This window comes from Temnothorax nylanderi, unplaced genomic scaffold, assembly GCF_030848795.1.
Source record: "Temnothorax nylanderi isolate EJ_2023f unplaced genomic scaffold, tnyl_v1.0 TNYL_tig0095_pilon, whole genome shotgun sequence".
NCBI classification, from domain to species: domain Eukaryota; kingdom Metazoa; phylum Arthropoda; class Insecta; order Hymenoptera; family Formicidae; genus Temnothorax; species Temnothorax nylanderi.
The window spans coordinates 473,660-495,371 of NW_027249157.1; the positions used below are offsets into that span (position 1 = coordinate 473,660).

At 42.4% G+C, this 21,712-nt stretch overlaps 1 protein-coding gene and 1 long non-coding RNA gene across 2 annotated transcripts in view; one reads left to right on the forward strand and one right to left on the reverse strand.

Annotated features, from left to right (window-relative positions):
• The window catches only part of Tmtc2 (Transmembrane O-mannosyltransferase targeting cadherins 2), a 182,290-nt gene that overhangs the window by 111,614 nt on the left and 48,964 nt on the right, over positions 1 to 21,712 (reverse strand). The window lies entirely within an intron of this gene.
• Positions 1 to 21,712, forward strand: part of LOC139775257 (uncharacterized) — a 223,731-nt gene that overhangs the window by 97,667 nt on the left and 104,352 nt on the right. The gene's annotated exons all lie outside the window — the stretch shown is intronic.

Consider the following 21,712-nt stretch of genomic DNA (forward strand, 5'->3'; position numbering starts at 1 on the left):
CGCGCGCTGCTTCGACGGTTACCGGTATTCATAGCGATAGTCGAGCCCAAAAGGAACAGTGGAAACCTCATTTAAATATGCTTACCGTATCCGGGATAGCTTTATTGAAAAATGTACGGGAGTACTGTATGCCGGGAGGGGAGGAGGGAAAAGCCGACTGCGCGACTCTTAACGCAAGCTGCTCTTGACAAAGGATGATAATGGGGAATTTGTATTTTAATGAATGGGCAACGACTATGCAGCCGCGCGCGACGCTATATTTCCTCAATACGGTTAAGCCGAGAAATTTAATAATACGGCTTGAGGTCCTCTCACGATTCGCCCTCTCTGCGTTTCCTCTGTTGTACCCCGGCAAAAAGGAGGCTCTCCCTCGTATAAAGAGAATCGCGAATGTGCGCAATAAATTGAACATGAGAGGACCGTCATACGGGGTGGAAAGAAACTAGTGAATACGTAATAAGACGTAGCGTACCGCGCGCATATATTGCAATAAGGCGCTGCGCGCGAACGGCATCGCGGAGAGAGGCATTTAGGGTCCGTTCCGTTTCACGCATATGCGCGCATTTTCTATAGTAAACGTTACGTATGCTATAGATAAATGCGCGCATATGCGTGAAACGGAACGGACCCTTAATGCAACAAAGGAATATATGGGGCGCGGCGTCGCGATCGTGCGCACAATATGGCACGGGGGAAAAAAAGCGACGGCAATAGTATGATATGTCGGGATGCGGTGCCGAGCGTGCGTGGAATGGTTAGCGCGACGTTCTATTCGAAACGTACGCTTCACGGTGTCGCGTCGCGAAATATGTCCCCCGCGGTGCTGTCGCTACCACATCGGCGCGAAAAGCCGAAAATGTCGAAAAGAGCCCCCATTTCGCGCGGCCCGACAATCTCCGATTTCTGTCGAAAAGTCGACCGTGAACGAAAGGTAGCGCAAATGTGATTCATTATTCATCCAGAAACGTCAATATTAATCCGTTCATCGTCGACAATGAAATCAACGACGGATTAAATCATCGATATTTTTATATAGTCACGAAAAATAATACAGCACTTTTAACTTATTCAAAAATATCGATGTCATTTCGTTGTTCGATTAATTTAGAAACGCGAATATCCATTCATCGTCTGTTTTATTCTGAGAGATACAAACATCAGTTTATTGAGATTTAACTACGTATAGCGAAAATGCGACAGTGAAATGTAATATTGGTCGGTTTATCGACAAAACGTAGCGCTTTGGTAGCAAGTTTAGTAGTGGCAATCGGAGAACTCGTCCTCCATACGCCCTGTGCAATATGCGAAGCGCGAGAAATACATGGGTGGAGAAGCGAATGGATGGGATCCGTGCGTGGACGAGCGTATAGAATCCTTAACCGGGACTCTTTATACGGCACGTCGCAACGGTGTCGTACAAAGCGCATCCTGCGTCGCGGCGGCGTACGCTAGTACGACCGCTATAAGACCACGCGAGCGTCTCGGCGGGCCGGGAAGCCATTTCCTCGAGAAAAGTGAGACCCATTTCGCGCTCGTATTCTCGGGGTAGCGCCTGCCGACGCGGACGGGGCGGCGGGAGGGTTAACACGGAGGCGTAAATTTTGGTAAATGCGACCACGTAAAGCACGTTCGTTCGCAACGACGGCGCGCAGCAGCGAACTTTACTAGCGCGCAAGCTAGCTGCTGCTGCTGCTGCTGCGGCGCGTCGCGCCGCGACGTCCGCAGCGACGGCGACGACGATGACGGCGTTCTCGTTCACATAATGCCTTATGCATAGCGAGCAAATTGAACCGCGAGAGTGCGGTGCGCGAGACACGGAATGCTAACGAGAAAACTTGTCGCGCGTAAAAAAAAAAAGAAAGAAAAAAAGAAGGAGGGAAGAAAGCGAGCGTGGGATTTCAGGAGACGGGATTTCAGGAAGGCGAGCGAGAGGCAGAAAGAAGAAGAGAGCAAGATATTGTTGCGCGCTGCTCGCGGCAGCGACGAATGCATCGCGTGGCGCCTGCGGCGGATTATACCCGCGGAATATCAACGAGAACGCGCGCTGCCGATCAATCGATTCCGCAAAATTTATGGTACCGATGACGGCGCGGGGACGTGATGTTGTCCCGACCGCGAATCATTCCTCCTTCGGCGCCGTGATGACGGACGTCGAGAGATATCGGAAGAGAATTTCGAGATGGATTTATATTAGATACGTATGCCGAGTCTGCGCGGCCGCGTGGTCTAAAAGAACCCCCGATTTCGGATGAGAAGAAACGAAGATTAATGTCACGGCACATTGCGCTAAATATTAATTTTCATTATAGTTAGTCTTTCCGTTAGTCTCCCTCATAAGCACGGCGGGGAAGAAAATATCGTTCTTCATTTCGTTGAAAAAAAGGATGGTAACTAACGTCAGTCTTCCGAAAGTGTCAGAAAGATGAAGAAGCGTATCGTCGTAAATCCGCGCGGGCGTCAGCCTCCCGGACGGGAGGCCCGTAATAAAGCTCGCTTAATTAGCATGCGAAAAGATGTAGCCGCTCTCGCGATAAGGTCGGACGTTTTATTTTGCGATCTTGGGCGCGACGGATATAAGCGCAAATGCGTTTGGCTTAATGAAACCCGGGATGGAGCATTAAGCGCTATCGCGTTTTAGCGCTTAATGCTCCATCGTAGTGAACGATGCTTTCGATAAAGTGTTTCTTGCGCCGTCTCTGTGATTACCATTTTTAGCGGCGGTAATAACGATTGTGTAATCGCAAGAGAAAGAAAAAGAGGATATGAAGATCCACTACTCAAGTTGAGTTTAACATTTAATTCTTTTTAATCCAATTTTGTACTTTTCTATAGAAATCACATCATTACTTCGGAAAATCATATGTATATTTAGTACAGCGTTATAAATATTTTCAAAATTAAAAAGGTAAAACATATATCAAACTATTCAAACTCATATACTCAACATTTAAAACACAATTACGTTTTTTCAATCATTCACTGTTTTCAAAAGCGTACTCTGCGATGGAAGTTGGCTATAAATGTAGATATTTGCAACGGGCATTCAGAAGCTTTTTGAATTTATAATAGAGTTCAGCAAAACAGTTTCTACCCAGATTAAACACATCAGGATTAAACTAACTGTACACTGTGTTCGGACGAATATGTGGCGGCATGTGCTCGTTCGAAAGTTCTTCCGATTCAAAGAGGATTAAGGTAAAAGCCGTCGATTCTCTCGAATGTCAAAGGGTCGATTTCGCTCGATTAAATCCTCTCGCTGGAAATACCCCAAATATGCGCTCGCGAACCGCGTGCGGCGAAGGGGTATAAATTATTCATATTTTAATCGGCCGGCCGTATAAAGAGTGATAACGTGCGTCCAACGTCGGGGGCCGGCTTCTCATTGCCCGGGCTTCCTGAATATTTTCGCGGCGCGGACAATGAAGTCGCCGGACAAAGGCACCCGCTTTCTAATACCGCGGGCTTTTTCGGCTCACCCTAGGAGAGGAAAGCGCTTTCTTCCCTGTCAAGCCGACGATATTGTTCGTATAAGCATACCACAGCGCTTGCGAAGATCCTACCGCGGTTAAAAGATCGACTCTGTGCGCGGTCAGGGTCGAGAAGTAATATATGAAAATATAAGTAGAATACATAAGCAACATAATGCGTGAGATAAATAACAGTCGTGAAGCAAAACAGCGATATAAATTGTATATAAATATGAAATTTTTATATACAAGGTTTCATAATTACATTTTAACGTGATATAAAATGTATTCTTTCTATTTGTAAAGTCAGAAAATCTTTTCGTCACTAAGAAAAAGAAGGAATTCCAAGTTATGGCCTCGCCGATCGGGATGATTCGGATCCCTTCCCAATCCTTCTGAAAAGATTTAACGCTATCCTGTGGTCTTTAACTTCAATCGTGTTTGGAAAAGTTGACATAACTCACGGCCCTTACTTACAAGTTTAGTGATATTTTGCTGTTCTTCTGCGTCTAGGGAAACTATTATTAAGAATTTAACGGATTAACGTAAGAATAACGTATAACACGGCATTTTCTAAGGCAAATTCTTTTCATTTCTCTTTCTCGCTCTTCTCAAGCCCGATAAATTGAAGTCCCGCCATTATTCCAGGATCCTTCTAAACTTTTTTCCCTTGCCGCACGGGCGACGTCGCAATTCGCTTTTGTCCTTCCTCGCCCTTTCCATCTTGCAAAGTACCACGCGATGCCCGGCGGCGCCTTCGCTTTGTACGCAGTTAGAATTCGCGCGAGACTTCGTCGCGGAATGTCGTTATGAGAATGCAAATTTTATTTCCGTCGAGAAAGCGACCCAGACTCGCAATAATGTTACTCGCCCCGGAATAAGATCGATATCTAAAATCGTAGCGATGTGTAATCAATAACAGCGCTATCTCGCTGCTCGCTTAACCTTGTTTCAAACTTTACTTGATTTTGCATATGAGACTTGTACAATGGAAATTTGCACAAATCTGATAAAAATTTTCACTATTAAAGAGTTAAATATTAATTTCATTATTGCATTATAATAAGATTATATCTTTTTATTGTACAAACAGGAAAAAAATCAAAATTTTTATGTAGTTTTAGAAGTTATTGTTCCTGAAATCTATTATTAAGAAATGGCATAATTGTTAAATTTATCCATAAACCAATTTATAATATCCACAATATTAAAATATGAGAGAAAGCGAGTTAAGATCGTCTCGAAAACTCGGATTGTCTCATGACGTCACGGGAACTTCCACTAGCTTACCCGCAATCTTTCGTAACTCTTTTATTTTGTCGGATTTGTAGCAACATTCTATTGCTCACCCGCCTTTCTTCAGGTTCTCCTCTCTTTCTGTGGGAGGCGGAGAGTGTGGCAGTGGTGGCCCGCGGCGTTTAAAAGCGACTGCGTTTCTGGGCCGCGTCGCGGTTTCTAATTGCCGCAGTCTGGGTTTCGTGAATTTGGCAGGGCATAGGAGAAAGGGAGAGAGAGAATGTGTGTGTGTGTAAAGGGTTGCTAGCGGAGGGTAACAGGTACGGTGTAGAACTAAGCTCCAAGATCGACCCTAGGGCGGTGACGATGGCGAGGACGCGCGGGGGATAGAGGTGGTTGGGCGTGAGTTGGATTATTTTAAAACGAGATCGAGATAACTTCGGGAGAGTTAAACGTAGCGGTTCAACCCGAGACAGAACTGAGGAAATGGTAGGGAACAAGATAAAGTAATAAGGAACAAACGGCGAAGAGGGAGAAAGACAAAGAGAGAGAGAGGGAGAGAGAGAGAGAGAGAGAGAGAGAGAGAGAGAGAGAGAGAGAGAGAGAGAGAGAGAGAGAGAGAGAGAGAGAGAGAGAGAGGAGAGAGAGAGAGAGAGAGAGAGAGAGAGAGAGAGAGAGAGAGAGAGAGAGAGAGAGAGAGAGAGAGAGAGAGAGAGAGAGAGAGAGAGAGAGAGAGAGAGAGAGAGAGAGAGAGAGGACGAGAAACCCGGAACATCGGTAATGTGTACGAAAGCGAGGGGACAGACCGAAGAGCTAAGGGACACTCGTGAGAATGGAAGGACGGAGAGTAAACATACTATGGTGAGAGGCAGGATGCAAAGCGCGGAAGGGAAAAATATGAGGAAGGAAATGGAGAGTGGTGACGAACGAAGATGGTGAGAGATGAAGATGGATAGAGCCAGGGGGGGGGGGGTTGGACAGAGGGTAGAGAACCGAAGATTTGGGGAACGCACACCGTTAACTCGAGATTGGAAAGTTACCCGATCGTGTGATTGCGTTTAGACGGCTAAGTTCGAGAAGGGAAGGAAACCAAGGGAGCGATCTCGTTCCGGCGAGTTTCTTCCTCGTCGATTTATTCTATTTGGCGTGTGATCGTTCTCGCGAAAATAATAAACCGATGTGTATCGATTGACGTCGTCGCTCTGAAATGACAATAATCATGAGAAATTCAAGAAGGGTTTTATTATATCTGAGGTTTTTTATCGTATCTACATCGAGATAGAACGTAATAAAATCTTACAGAAGAGGAACATTGAAATATTTCAATACAGTGAACTGTTTCTTGGAAACGAGAAGATGGAATTTACTTCCTAAGAAATCCAAGAATTGTTCAGTTATCGGTTTATGAGAGTGCCACTCATATTACTTAATTCTAGAAAAAGATATCGTTCGATTGAACCATATCTCGTGACTACACTTTGTTCTCTACAGTGTTATTTGTTTTTCCTGATCTCGAGCTACATTAATTCCGCTTTTAAATATTTCATAAATCTCGCCCGCGTGCATAGTAATCTCTTATTTACGTATCTAACGCTTCCGCAGAAAATCGATTCACGTCGTTAAACAACAGTCGCAAAACCCACCTTTAATGGTATTTTCAGAATTTACGTCAGGAGCTTCTCTGTTTAAGAGGGGATGGTGTAATGAACGGCATAATGAAAAGCAACTAAGGCTTTTATCAAGAGACAGAACACAAAGACTAAGCACCCTTAACGCCCACGGACGGACATGCGGCGCCGCTCCTTTACGAGGAAGTCGGGAGCGTCGCTGAAATTAAACAAGTGGTAAAGCGTTCTGCGCTTTGTGCACGATACGCATAGTTGCTCACTGTAAATATAAGCGTGATACTAAATTCCTGGATAAAACTCAAAATCTGAATATAATTCAGATTTTTACTAATTCCGCACATTGTCATGCCTTTTCTAATTTTGTAAATCATATTTCTCGCTCTCCTAAATTGTATTTTTCGCACATTAATCGTTATTTCAGTTTGTACTAAATTCGTCAACATTTTCTCAACGGAAACTTGATATCGACGTTAAGTCTGATTTCAAATTGATCGAAAAATCTATCTAAAATGAAGATTGGAAATTTAAAAGACGTTTACAATGAATCTCGTTCTCGTCGTGCCATGCATTCTCAACTACGTTACGATTCCTCTTGGACTTTTTAGCTGTATTATGCGGAGGCTATTCAATACATTTCACATAATACGCATCATCGAAACTCACGATGATACGTCTCGCGGTTCCCGCACAATACCATTGGAACAATAGTCGAGAAGTTTGTTTCTGAATGACGGCAAGCGCGAACTGCCGGTCAGTTGTTCAGGGGAGGAATACGATTTTATAATATAGAAGGAGAGAATACTGGTCGTTATATTGGAATGAGAGGCGAATGCCTTCGGAATAGACTCCGTTCCCGTTCGCGATGTAGGGGATGTTCGCGAAAGCGAGCGGGCGAGTACATCGGTCGAATAAGGGCACTCCCGGTATTTCCCTCCTGCGGTCGGTGGGATCCGTTTAAATCCCGTCGGCAGCGCCGTACGGCTAGTCCACTGGCTTCTCGACAAATTACTCGGCCCCGATAGCGCAGCAATTCCCAGGATTCCGGCTCGGTGGTCCATGGCCCCTGGGCCACGGCTCGTGCCGGCTCGTACATGCTCGATCCGATCGGCTGAGCAGGGTCTAATAGATGCCGCGCCTATATCTTTCAACGAACTATCGCCAGCTCGCAGGCGTCGTACCGTCTAACAATCTGTTTGCGACTAACCAATGTCCAAGAGTTATCGGTTTCAAAACCAAGAGCTTGCTTCGATGGGCTTTTAAGCGTCTTATCAAAAAATTTGATAATCTCTAAGATTAAATGTACTTCAGTTAATCCGTTGTTAAATTCTTGGCAATAATTATTAATGCTTTCTTAACCGATTTTAGCAATCATTTTTGATAGAAAATATAAATAATTTAATCATACTAAATCCTTTGTAAGATTAGCTAAATTTTATATTTGAGGAACAGACGTTAATCCAATGAGCCTTGTTTCAATAATTTTATTATCTATACTCATTAATTAATGATACCTTTCACTCCCCTTTCCAAGGTACGGAAGTACTCTCTACCAGGGCGATCAATTATAAATTAACCCGACTTCTCGCGTATGCGAGACGGTGAGACCGTGAAATCCAGTCATCACCCTTATCGTATGCTCGGAAAACATTTTCAGGGGTTGAGAGAACCAGAGAGAGAACAGACATTTCCCATTTCGGGGGCCACGCCGCGCCGCGCTCAGTCGATCTTATCAAGAAAGATTTCCGGGTTTGAGAGTGTTCCCTGCGCTATTTTAAGAATGATCCGCCTCTTTGTTAGAATCTCGCATCTGAGATCCACGCCATTATGCCGAGAGCAATATCCGCGCGAGGAAGGCACCCGCACGAAAAATATAAAGGCCGCGCTAAAAGTCGCGTACCTTCGTTTCTGTATAAAAATAGAAACAGCGCTTTATACCAGGGATTTATTTTCCATTTCTCGGGCTATTGTGGAACGATAACAATAAAGTGCAAACACGTAAGTTTAATAAGTGATAGTATTTTTACAACGTTTTTCAAATTAACAAAAAGATTTCTATAGTACGAGTTTTTAGATATTTGAGCTTTTCCCAATTAAACTGCGATATTGCCTCGCATATTTAGTTGCAATTACCTAGTTATTTTAATGCATAACATTCTTATATATATATTATGTATATATATCCGTCTCTCTTCTCTTTTGCATAACACGCTCTTTTGTACAACACAAAAGTAAATACAGGATATACATATTTTCCCTGATCGAAAGCTAATCAAAAACGAAAATTAGATTTACATATTGAACATTACGGCAACGCAATATAAATTATATTACATTAAATATTTCTACAAATAGCAACATTTCATTACAAAACTGATTGCTGTTGTATGAGCTGTGTTCAAAACACCACTGGTCTATTTATTATCGCGATATTTTGCACGTATGATTTTCTCGGAAGCGATCGCGCGTTTATCTCAAAAATTTCAATGACAGGCGGCCGTGGTCGGTCGTGACCGCGATTGATCGATTTCCAAACCGGGAGTCCCTCTCGAAGAAGCTCGGCGAGAAGGACGATAACTCAGAAACGGATAACGAACATCTATTTTGACAGGAGATGAGCATTGGTACGGTAGAAACGGAGTGGGACGCGAGCTGTGCAGTAGCTACCTCCCCCTCGACCCCCTCCCCCCGCGAACGGGGGTGGGGAGGATTGGCGGCGGCCCGGCCCGAGGCATACATTATGCTAAGCCGGCCATTAGTGGTGAAATATGTTTCGCGTGCCCCAGTCAGTTACCGGACGAGCAGTAGGAAGGCATCTCCCGGCGTTCTCCGACTGCTGCGGCCTCCCGAACAAACGGCGCGCGCCACCTCCAAGGCGTTGCATTACGCGGCTATACACGCGGTTCCCAGTTATTTGCAACTCTAACGACCGCTAATTGGCTCGCCCGTTCCCTGCCTCGCGGCTCCACGTGGCTCTTAAGACGAGCCAGTAACTGATACGCCGCGTTAGCCGCTTTCGCTGCTCCTTTCGCCCTTCTGCCTGCCGCCGCGAATGCGGTGAGAGATATGCGAGTACTTTCCGCGGTGATTTTCATGAACTTTAGCATCAAGTTTCCGACGCCCCATTAAAAATATTACACGATCGTATTAAGATTCTCAACTGTTATAAACGTAAGAATGGAATAAATCTCAGAGATGAAATAATTGCGAGGAAAATGAAAGAGAAAAATAGTAAGACAACGTTCGGATTGTTCACATCTTTATTATTACGCTTCCCGCGGCGCTGCAGTGCGCGTAGTTTTTTATCGACTAATAGTTTGCCTGGTAAATCCAATTTTTCACTTGCATTCAAATCTTAATGAAAATATTCCCATTTACCGTTGCCCGACTATTCATTTGCATGCTATCGAACTAAACAAAATACACAACTCGTTGGTTAAACGTCCAATAGCCGTCGCTCGTTAGTTTCCCCCTTGTTTATTTACCTCTATTTGCACAAATGCGACCTATTTTTTTTATATATATATACACAAATGCGCTGCGTGGCTGCGCCCATTTTAATTAATAGAACATGATTACGATCCAGCAGTAAAAAGAAATAGCTCTCGAATCCCGATCGAACCGATGAGATCGGAGAGTACTCGACAAAATCTCATTACAGTAAATGTATGCTGGCTTTCCTGATGCACGGATAATACCCGCTATCGAGGGGATGTCAGCCAGATCGTACGAATTTCATGGCATCGTAAGGTACACCGACTCAGCTACCAGAGTGACTCCTTTTATCGATATCACGAAGTGATACGTCTGAAACTGTAATCAAATCGGGGAAGCTAAATGTTGCATGCCCTAAAAAAAGATTATATTGGTCTTTCTCAAATGTAATCGCCGAAAATTAAATTATAAACGACATGTCAATTACGCTGTTCAACAAAAAACGCACAAAGATGAAGATAGTCGTTTTCTGTAGTTTTTTGGGCACTGAATACAATCTCGTTTACTAAATTGCTCCATGCTCCATCACGTCACAATTATGAGAAATTTGCGATTAAAATTGCAAAAAGGACTATTTTAGTGTATTTTTACCACGTTATAACTACGATATGTGACATGTTGGAGAAGTTTTATTGAAATCAAAGTAAAGTTAAAACTTTCATCTCATAAAAGAAATTTATTGTGTCGATTATGATTAAGAAGATATTTATGAATAATGTAGGATCTGTTACTATCATAATATCAAAATTGCAATTTTGACGCTATAGACTTAATTTAAATTCTTGCAGATTTTAATGTAGAGTTAAATCACCAACGCTGGAAATTAAAACTTGCAGCTGTATAGCGGACTGTTTGATATTTTAAGTAGTTTCGAAGATATACGCTCGTTGCAGTTTTTGTGGTATCGAGTGAATAAAGTCAGTACTTTGGTTGTGTAAAAATAAAACTTTCTGCATATAGGCGGAATTTAATTTCATCTCTCGGGGTTTATCCCCAATAACCGAGATACCTCCGCCGGGTTAGAATTAATTCTATCCGGGAAAATATTTTTATCGCAGCCGCGTAGCGATACGCATCGTGGGAAAACGCGCGACTTAATTAAGAATTTCCGATTGGCTGTACGGCGGTCGTGGGTAGCACCGTTATTACAGGATGTGCTAGTATAGCTTAGGAAAAAACGAGGGATTTAAACCATGCCACGTGTACGTTCCTCCTTTCAAAATTACTAATTAAACACCAAATTTTAAAAATAATTCTAAGAAGATCTCTAATTACGAACTCGAGCTTAAATAAGTAATAAAATTCGTTGTTGGATCTAGCTCTGCAGACTGTCTATTTTTCTATACTTTTCTACTTTTATAGCCATTTGAATTAAAGAACAGTATCCTAATATGTCAACTTAGGCAAAATCGTGGTTTGAGATTAATTAAAGAAGACAATCTTTAATGTCTGATAGGCGACCTAAGAATTATTTTTATAATGTTCTGCTTATTATACCAGCATCGATATAAATGGCTATAAAAATTTTTTTATAACGCGAAGATTAACTGATGTCATTCAACTCGGGGAACTCGTCGGAGGTGCAAGAAATACAGCAGGTGAAGAGATTTAGAATAATCGATGGCGCTTCATCAATTACCAGTAATAAAGCGCGCGACAATAGAGAATATCACCGAGACAGATTACCTCGCGCGAAAATATTTTTCTTTTCATGGTCTCTTCCACACACCGGCGGTGAAGATACTTTTGTCACCATTACTTACGTCATACTCGAGAGGTTCTGCGCTTAATATCGCATTGCTCTTATACACAGTCTGCCGTTGGGAGATAATAAAGTGATTCCCTTTTTCCCACAGTTCTCTTTATCCCGTTTTTGGCACCGTTGAGGTCAAATGAAAATTACCCACTGTGATTCTTTATAAAACGATTTTTTTCCTTAACATATAAGCACTCGAGGCGATTAATTTTGACGCAACGGCATCCAATCAAAGTTCCAATTAGAACAAAATTGATCATGCAAATATAATGGAGAATTTAATTATGTATTTAAAAGTTTATTAATTTTGCTCGCGATAATTTCCATTATATCGTAATAGTCGCACGCCGTTTAATGTGTCGTTGCGAATTAAGATAGCGGAAATTAAAATGAAATTTTATTTAAATCTATTTCGACACGCCGTATGTTACTTTTAAACGATAATACGCTTTTCCACAAGCGACGACGAAGCCGCTGAGGGAAGGCACGTTATTCTAAGAGAGTTAACTTCTTACATTAGCAGAAATACACGCATTACTGGGCACACACGGGGAACGTCATTAGTATCCATTAGGAAATTATGCGTTGCGAAGCGGAACGTGGTCAAGATAACAAGAACCGTATGCATATCCTTTAAGCGCTGTCCGCTCCCGAATGACAAAGCGTTCTCTCCGCGCGCTCGCTTCCTGTTTTCCCAGCGACTTATTCTCCATTTTCTATTTTCGTTACGGCGTACTGGATTTCCTCCCAAAATCCTTTGCCTAATGCCGGGATCTCTGTTCCGGTCTCACCACTCTCATACTATTTATGGATACAGTCGGGCAGCACTTTAAATACGTTTATTTAATGTAAACGTTTCAAACGCGAGATATTTCATTTGTTTCGCGTCCCGTTTGTCGTTATATTGATTTGATATACAATTAATTTACTTCATTTCATTCGTATTGCACACACGCACACATGCGCAGTTTATTCCTTTTTATTATTACATATAGCTTTATTTCGAAATATTGTATCGCATATTTCTATTTGTGCGAGGAAAAATTTTTCCCGGAGTGAAATAAATTTTTTTTTGTTTCTCGTTCAACGAAGGGTTGAACGAGAAACGAAAAAAATTATTTTTTCCAGGCTTCGATCATTGCAGGCAGCTGCAACTTCGGGCGCAATGGCGAGCATTATGAAAATCTATGAGTTAGCGGAAGAGAACGGAATACTTAACTCTCCATCACATCCCCAGGCACATTTTCCCCTCTCTTCTGAACCTCGCGCGATGCTACCCTATCTTCGGCCGACCAAATTATTTCCTGCGGCGCGAAACTCTCCGGGGTGCGATAAACGTCTACGTCGCGGGAACGATATTATACGGAGAGGGGGGCAAATATTGCTGACTGTGCGATAATTATGGCAACGCAATTCGATGCAATGTCGGCCTCATTTGTCCATTACTGTCGCCCGTAAAACAATGTGAATGTGTTTTGCGGTTTACGCGCATATCCCGATTCATTTTCGCGATATCGACGGAATCAATTATTATAATTAGTGAAAAATCGGTCTGCATGTCGATTGGATCGCGTAATATGCGGTTTGCGGTAACTACAAAGGCTTGTTACGCGATTCCGAATAATATCGCATTAACTCTAAAAGTTATTCTCTCCGATACTTTAATACTTAAGCATACTTAATACTTAATCAGCAAGTGAACTTTTCATCGTTCATCGTTTCGCGAATTGCGCGAATATCATATCTAATCACAAGTTGGATTCTCGGTATATTATATAAGAACATTGAATTCTCATTTTAACACTTCACGTTTTATGGTGTAACGAGTAACGAGAGATCTCAACAGAAGTAGCCGTCTCTCCTCCGTCCTCTGACTGATATTCTACGTTAAAGTAAAGCAATAACTTCTCGAGTACATCCGGTAAACTTTGAGCCTTCTTCCGATCCAATAAATTAACCGCCACTTATTTCCCCGCAATTCCCTGCAATTAATATTCTTCAAGGATGTCTCGGGAACGCGCCGAGCAAATCGACGATCGATCAAATACAATTCCGCCCGCAGTCGATATAGTCTCCACTTATAGGAGGCAACGGTGAAATATCTGCCCGGCGTAATCCTTCCCCCCCAGTCAAATAATGTAAAAGATGTACATCCTTCAAAGCGCTACCAATAGAAACGAGGGAAAGAAAATAAATGGCGGCTTCGTGAAGAGATCGATTCCACCTCGAAGTCGCGCGCAGGGAACGGGGGCTGTATGCTTCGGAAGAGGGTACGGGAGGGTGGGCGGTGAAAGAATGTGCGAGACGTGTTTCCCTTATTTCTACTTTCAGCCCTTGTCGTCGATTCGACGACGATAAGAGGAACGAGCGGTAAACACCGAGTCCCGTTTAATTGGGCAAACTTTCTCTCAAGCTTGGAAAAACTGCAACTCTCTTCTCTCTCCCTTCGCTCCTCCTCGTTCGCTCCGCACCATTTTGGGGACCGGGTGAATATCCGAGAGGTTTCCTTGAATAGCAACGAGACATCGCGCTCCGCTCGATTTTAGATTCCGTCCAGAACCCGTCGCATAATTCGCCTCCAATTCCGCCCGGCCCTCGCGAGAGTTTCACCCCGACGAATCTCTGTTATTCTCTCGTCTTGAATTATCGTACGATAAGGTTTGATATGCAAACTTCCCCAAAAATCGGCTTATACGCGATATATGACGCGATGATGTATGATCGATCGATCGTTGAAAGCTATCTTGAAGAAGCTTTTTTCATCTTAAAAACCGCTACATATATCATAAATATAGACTATCTCAAAAGATAAAAATTTTGTATATTAAATATGTGTTGTATAAATCTTAAAGATATATTAATTTTATATAAATATTATTGTTGCATATAAATTTATTCAAATTTTATTGAAAGATACCTCGTGTAAATTTATGTAATTTTTATATGTAAAGGGAAACAGTGGTAAATCTAAGACGATTATAAAGTTACTTTATTGGAAGTGTTCTAAGTGTTCAATTATGTATATCTCGTTATACTGCGATAGTGATGTAAAACGATTGTGACACATTGGTAACAAATAGACATAATCGGCGGATGCTGTGTCGTGTGATAATAGCTTGCGAGACGATAATTAGCTGCATACCGCATCAAGTCGTAATAGGTTCACAGTATCGAGTGTCCAATAGCACAGGTGCGATAATCGTCGAGCAACAATTCTGTTAGCAATAGAGTTACCTTGATAACATTGATCGATGCGTCGCTCCTGTCCGATGTTGATCGAACGTTCGTAATAATTATCCAAGACTGACTAGTGGGACGCACAGGTGACACTTACGTAATGTATGTAGCAGTTACGTTAATATCCGCATGGCGCATAGTGATCTTGTAATCGATCATAACATACTCCCGCGCACGTGTCCCAAAATCCATTCGCGTAATAATAACTTCGGTGTGGCTTGCATGACAGTTTTTTTTACAATTGTTAGCAGGACAAGACAAAATACCGTAAAAATATCTTTTATTAAATATAAAACACGAGATACCATTGAAATATGATCCGCAAATGTGGACTGTATAGAGTTTTAAAATATAAAATATAATATATATTTTTTACTTTATGAAACGTATTTCTATATGTTGCTATACAAATTATCAATTTACTATATATGTCGAGTTCTTCACCAGCTTTTAAAATATCAAACAATAATTTTAGGAATAATATTTTTACATAGAATATATATATAAGGATATTAGATAAAAGCTGAAGCAATGCCAGTTAGATAGATAGATACAACATTAAGAAGACATGTGAAAAGTAGGTTAAGAAAATAAGGAAATTGAAAGATAAAACTTTATGAATATCGCGAAGAAAAGGGCATCTGCAAGACTTCCTAGTCCTTATGCTTTTCCGAATATTTAATAGTTTTAAGAGCAAAAGATAATACACATTACATATTATGTTCAATGAAAGAGCACCCAGCAACAATGGAGAGTATGGCTGTAAGAATCTAGATCAGACGGCTAATGGAACTGGAATATAAAGATCCGGGAAATTACGAATCCTCTGAAGAAAAAGCAATTATGTTCCGCATTTTGCGACCCGCATATAAACCGCTGGGATTACCATGCTTTTACCGCCGCGTTCGAAAATATCACGTGAAATTTAATTGAATAATAAAGGAAATGCGATCGATCCAGTTTTACCGCTCGAACAATTAAATAGAAATTCGCACCATTGCCATTTGCAAAGAGACCCCGTTTTCGTTCGTCGTAAATCGGGTGACCGTGCACTAACATTTCATTTCCCGAGAGAGAGGCGTGAAAAGCGAGATCCAGCAGGCCAATTTTCGCGCTGCACGTTCAAGCCTTACGCTTCGTAAACGTACATAAACAAACGTACGCAGTTTGCGATGTAGTAAAACGTGGCGAATTGTACCAAAATATAATAAAATCGCAATTTATGGCTAAAACATGACTTGTACATTTTCGCTTTAATTTCTTATTTGTCTTAAATCGATCGATAAAATTATTTTGATGTGATACGATTATATTTATTCAATTAATAGATAAATAAGCAAAATCATTTAATTCTGTAATACTATATACATATACATAGCATTACAACAACAATGTTTAAAGCAAATAAATTATCAGAGTACAAAGTTCTTTATATTTGGAAAATAAAAAAAAATTCGATAAAATAATTTTATAACATTTTTATATTGAAAACATCGGAAAAAACATTGGATTTTTACGGATCGCAAAATATATTGGTAGGTCTTATTGAGATTTTGTTTTTTAAGGGTAATTCTGCTTATTCGCGTTACACGAAATGCAGCCACTTTATATAGCCGATACGGAGTGAGTGGAGTGACCCGCGCGATAGAGCGGCAGCCGTTTGCCGGTCGCGTTTGTTTAACGCGACGCGGCGGGTTTATCGTCAAATGAAACGGAAAAATTCAATTTAGATTCCCGCCGCAACCTGCCCGACGCTTCGTACGAGGATCCTGCCACCCCCGAGCGATCCCGTGACGATCGGCACGGAAAGTGTTTCCCGTCTTCGTCGTCGGGACGGCACATAAATCCCGCCCGGGATAAGAATTCCGGGACGGGCGTGACTCCGGATCGGATTTCATGCTCTCGCGCGCCGTCGGCCGCGGATCGTTAACGTCCGAACGCCCTCGTTAATGGAATTAGATCCAATCTACGTGGATCGGGGTGTAGAGGTAGAGATAGGCACGGGGGAGAACGGGAAAATCCGCGTGCGCTTATACTAGGTGTCACCGCGTAATGATAGCTGACTCTATGATGGATTGGCTCGTTCGGTCGTGGTTTCATCATACACGCGAAACCCGCTGACGCTAACGTGCGCGATACGTTGTGCAATGTGAACCTCCTGGAATTGCAGTTGAAAGCCTTTTTTTTCGAATATTCATTAACCGTCAAGATGCATGTTGGCGCGGATTTAATGAAAGCAAAACAGGATTTGTCGATTATACGGTCAAATTAATTTTGAAGATCATCTTTCACCGCGCACGTATTTCAGTTATGCAAATCTTTTAATTAAAAATTGAAGTAAAAATAAGAATCACTTTCACTTTTAAAAGCTTATGATCCCGCTTAATTATAAATTGCATTTATACAATATTACTGCGGATAACTTCATTCTTAGGTTGAAACGTTAATTAATCTGCCAATCGCTCTAAATTCGTGATTAGCGCCGTAATTACCGAAAGAGAATTTAATACTATTGACAAAACGTCACAAACCTTCCAAATACGCGTTATCGATTCGCTTATGTTGCAAAATTACTGACTCGGTAATGCCGAATTTGATGCATACATCAGATAAACAGCGGTTTAATTTTGCTGCACAACTTTTTGCAGTTATATGAAAAAAAGTTCTGTAATTCTTAATTCTATAGTTCTATCATGGCCTATTTTACTTAATATTTTCCTTTCTTTTTAGATTATTATTTTATATAATTCTCTGCTTTGTAATATATACTCTTTTTATACGTAGCCGTTCCAAATACGCCAGTTCTCTGAAGCTATTATACTTTTCGAGGACTAGAATTATTTGTAATAACTCATAATTTATTTTCATTACGCGCAGGATTTATACCATTCCATTTCTCATGTATTCAAGCTCTGCCAGAGCCACAAAAGAGCTACATTCACTATCTACATTCACACCGCGAGCGAATAAAAAGCCGCTCGCGTGCGCGAGAACAGGCGCTGGCGCGCGTCTAATTTACCTTCGTAGCCGCCAGTGAAGTTCCGCGGATACCAAACAAGTCTAATCGACCTCCCGACATGCTCGCGCGAAGTCAATGCGAACTCGATATTCGCCGTTGTGGTGTCTGTGCTTGGAAGTTCTCCCCGGGTCGTGGACGGTTGAAAGAGAGAAGCGCGGACACGTGTGCACGCGTGTGTGTGTATGTGTGTGTGTGTGGGTAGGGTAGGTCGTCGATAGACGGCAACCGCAAACTCGGTGGTTGCTACGACGAAGAGAGGGAAGGTTGGTTGCATACCCTGTATGTGTGTATGCGCACGTGCGTCTTTGTGTATGTATGCTCGAAAGCGGAAAGCGGATAGCGGTGTGGCGCACACGGAATCGCGGCCGCACAATGGTCGGACCCCTTCAACTATCCCCGGGATAGCACTCGACGTCGCAAACAAGCCCCTTCGCGGACTGGTCGGTGCGCCGCGTAACGTACGGACCAAATGACAATAAATTCCGCAAATATAAGCAGTCGAACGAATTACCTCGGTGCAGCCAGGCGAAATTCTGTCTCTGCGAAGAGACAAGGCATCAGGAAGACGAAAACGAGGCAGAGACCCAAGAGAAGGGCACAAGAGGTAAAAGGGGTGAACGATGATAATCGTCATTAAAAAAGATAAAATTTATATCGCGAATGCAATCTTCTATAAAAGCCTTTATCAGTGAAGGTAGATTTAAGAATCTGAAGAGATATTGTTCAATAAATGCTTTGTAAAAGAAAAAAGTAACGACGTAGTCATAATAACGGCAGTATTTAATAATAGCGAGCATAATAATAACATAGATATTAAAATAATAAGTTAAAGGGAAAATCAGGACTGAACTGACAATGAAATTGATGAATCGTCTTACGGGCGCATTTATTACCTTCGTAGCTACTGTACCAATCTGACCGCATTGCTTTGATAATATCGACCTGCAGCGCGTTGCAGCCGTCATTCTCGCTACGTCGCGACGAATGGGAAAAATGGACGGTGAGAATAATCGCAAAAAGTCGACGCCGATGCTGTTGCCTTTAGGTTTAATTAATTCTGTCAGTCACGCCGGACGGCCGGGCTTGGTTTATCTCGACGCGGCGCGGGAGGGAAAGTGTCGCTGTCGGTTGCGCCTGCAGTCGTCATCCGCCATTGTCACCCGATTCCGCGAACGCGGAACGAATAAATGGCGCGGCTATGAGAGACATCAAAAGACCCGTCCCGCGGCCGTTTCGAAAAACAGATATCCCGTGCCGGTTTTAATTGATAAGAACTCTCGCGCGCTCTTTCCTCGCAAAAAGCGAGACGCGCGAGAGAGTCTCGCGCGCGGAGATCGATTTCTCGCTGAATCCGTATGCGACATATCTATTTCCCAGGATCTCTGATCCACACTTTCCACTCTCTGATCCACTTGCGAAAGATTCTAGTTTATTTCTACTTGGAGAAAATTGCACGCCGTTACTTATTGCATTTTCTTAGTAATTGATATTAAGTACCTCGGCGGTTCTAAGTATTGGAACTAAAACTTTGAAAATATAAAGCTTCCTCGCAAACTTGATCAAATAATTAAAAGGCTTCGTTGTATTTAATTACATTCTAGACGTCTCGTTAGCGCAAATACAATTTAATTTCGATCACTTGGAATCCGGAAAGTCATCGATATTTCGATATTTTATTCAATGAAGATCAACATAATCCGTTAAATTCGACTGCGGGAGGTAAATGCATTCGCTTTAATGAGATTTTCCAAATCTGATTTATACCACTTTCAACGCAGATAGTTTACACGTGCACATATCTATACAGATTATATAACCATTTACTGAACTGAAATCAAAAGTAAGATTTGTCGCAAAAATATATCACGTTCGCTTTATTTTTGTCGCGCAATGCGTCATGTCATTATTACAATTAGCTTCAAACCCACAGATATTTAAATAAATGTTGTTAAAACGGATAGTGCATGTGAAAAAATATTCCAAGTAGGACAACGATGTAGCGCATCTCTGTTTCATCTTCTCCCCGCTTAATTTCGCATCGCGTTATCGGTGTAATGTGTTCCGCGTTATTTAATACCAGTAGAGTGGAGAGAAATAAAACGCACGTGCACCTAACATTCTCCGCTACACCAGCGGCTGGTACCACCGTCGCGTTATATGTACACGTTCTTACACGGAAAGACCTCGGAAAACATCGCGACGAGCGACCGAGACGAGAAACTGCGCGTTTGTTTGCTTTTTTAACAATCGCATAGTTGCTTGCGGTCCGACGACGGAAATGCAGACCGGTGCAATGATAAGGACGAGATGTAAAAACGCAATGGGGCTCGCGAACAGATGAGGCACTGCACACACTTCCCACACACGTGCACTTCCCAGAAATTTACCCGATAGCGGTTCTACTTGACTTAGGCATCAGGAAATGAAATTTGTTGAGCCTTTTATGATCATGTACACGTAAATATATAAGTACGTTAGCTTTATAACACCGCGGCCGACCCTATCTCACGATCGTTATCGTCGCCGCGAAAATACTCGTGCGACCCTATAGAATTGCATTTTACAGCAAAAGAAATTGTTTACATTAATCTTTGGGAATAGCAATTACGGGCCGAGATGGCGCGGTCCGGCGCGGGCGTAACTTAAACGGCAGTAATGATAGGCATCGCAATTAAAATCGCGCAATCTCTTATTTATCTGACCGACTCAATTTCGAAAAGGATGTCGCATAGGAAATGCCGGGGCAAGCGGCGCTGTTTTTCACTTATGTGCGCGCGCTTAGTTACTCTCTTGCCAGTTTTATGTAAATTCCCCGTACGTTTATATACGTGTATATAGGACAATGCGGCTGCAACTTATCGATCTTGGCGTTCGTTGGCCAATGTGCATAATTAAGGAAATAACGAGAATTTATACGCGTGTGAATTTTGCAACAAGTAATAGTATTTTACGCCACCTAAATTTTGGCGATTTTTAAAATAGCTCACTGTGTTCACACCAAGCTCTAATAGGCAAAGACTATTTTAGTTTTCTAATTTTTTTTTATCTGGAACGATTTTACGAAAATAGAGATTCTTCTAATTTTAAATTGCAAATAACGTCGTTAATCCAAGCGATTTTTCTAATTATCAATTATAATTTAGAGTTGAAATTATAATGAACTATGACGGCACATACACATACACATACATACAGAGAGTTTCAAACATGCCAAACCTATTCCTAAAACATTTTTCGTTAATCCGGCGCGAGCGGGCGGGCTGTATTTACCTCGAGTGGCTTAACATGTTATTGCCCCACGTACGAGTGTTGTTCCCCTGATCGATCTCTCGGGCTCAACATCCGGCTGATGTACCTGCAGCGTATGAATGCGACGCACGAGCCGGGCCGGGCCAGGCCGGGCCGGACGGTCGACCGCGTACGGAGAAGGAAGAAAATTCCGGCAATAAACGAGGCTGGATACGGGCCAAGTATTTTTATTGCCGAAAGGCCGTCCACCCCGTGTTGCACCCACACGGCGAGGTCGCCGCCTACGAAATAATGCGAGTTGGACCGTAATACTTGCTGCTGCGCCGCGCGACTTACGGCTCGATGCGCAGCCATTCTTGCGAACATTTTCATCGTTACCGACGCGGAAGTATCCCTGAATTACACCGCCGCGAATAAATCAGCAGACGCACTGTAGTAAGCTATTTTTAAGCGGAACACTGGGAGAGCGCACCCGCGCACCCGAGAGAGAGATCGCACGATAAATAAACCGATCTTAAAGTACGGAACTACTTCGCCCGACTTCCAATAGCGAACGCGAGAGATTTATGTATCGCGATTGCAATGTGATGCGAATCTGAAGAAAGCGGGCTGTGAAAGTTTCCGTGCC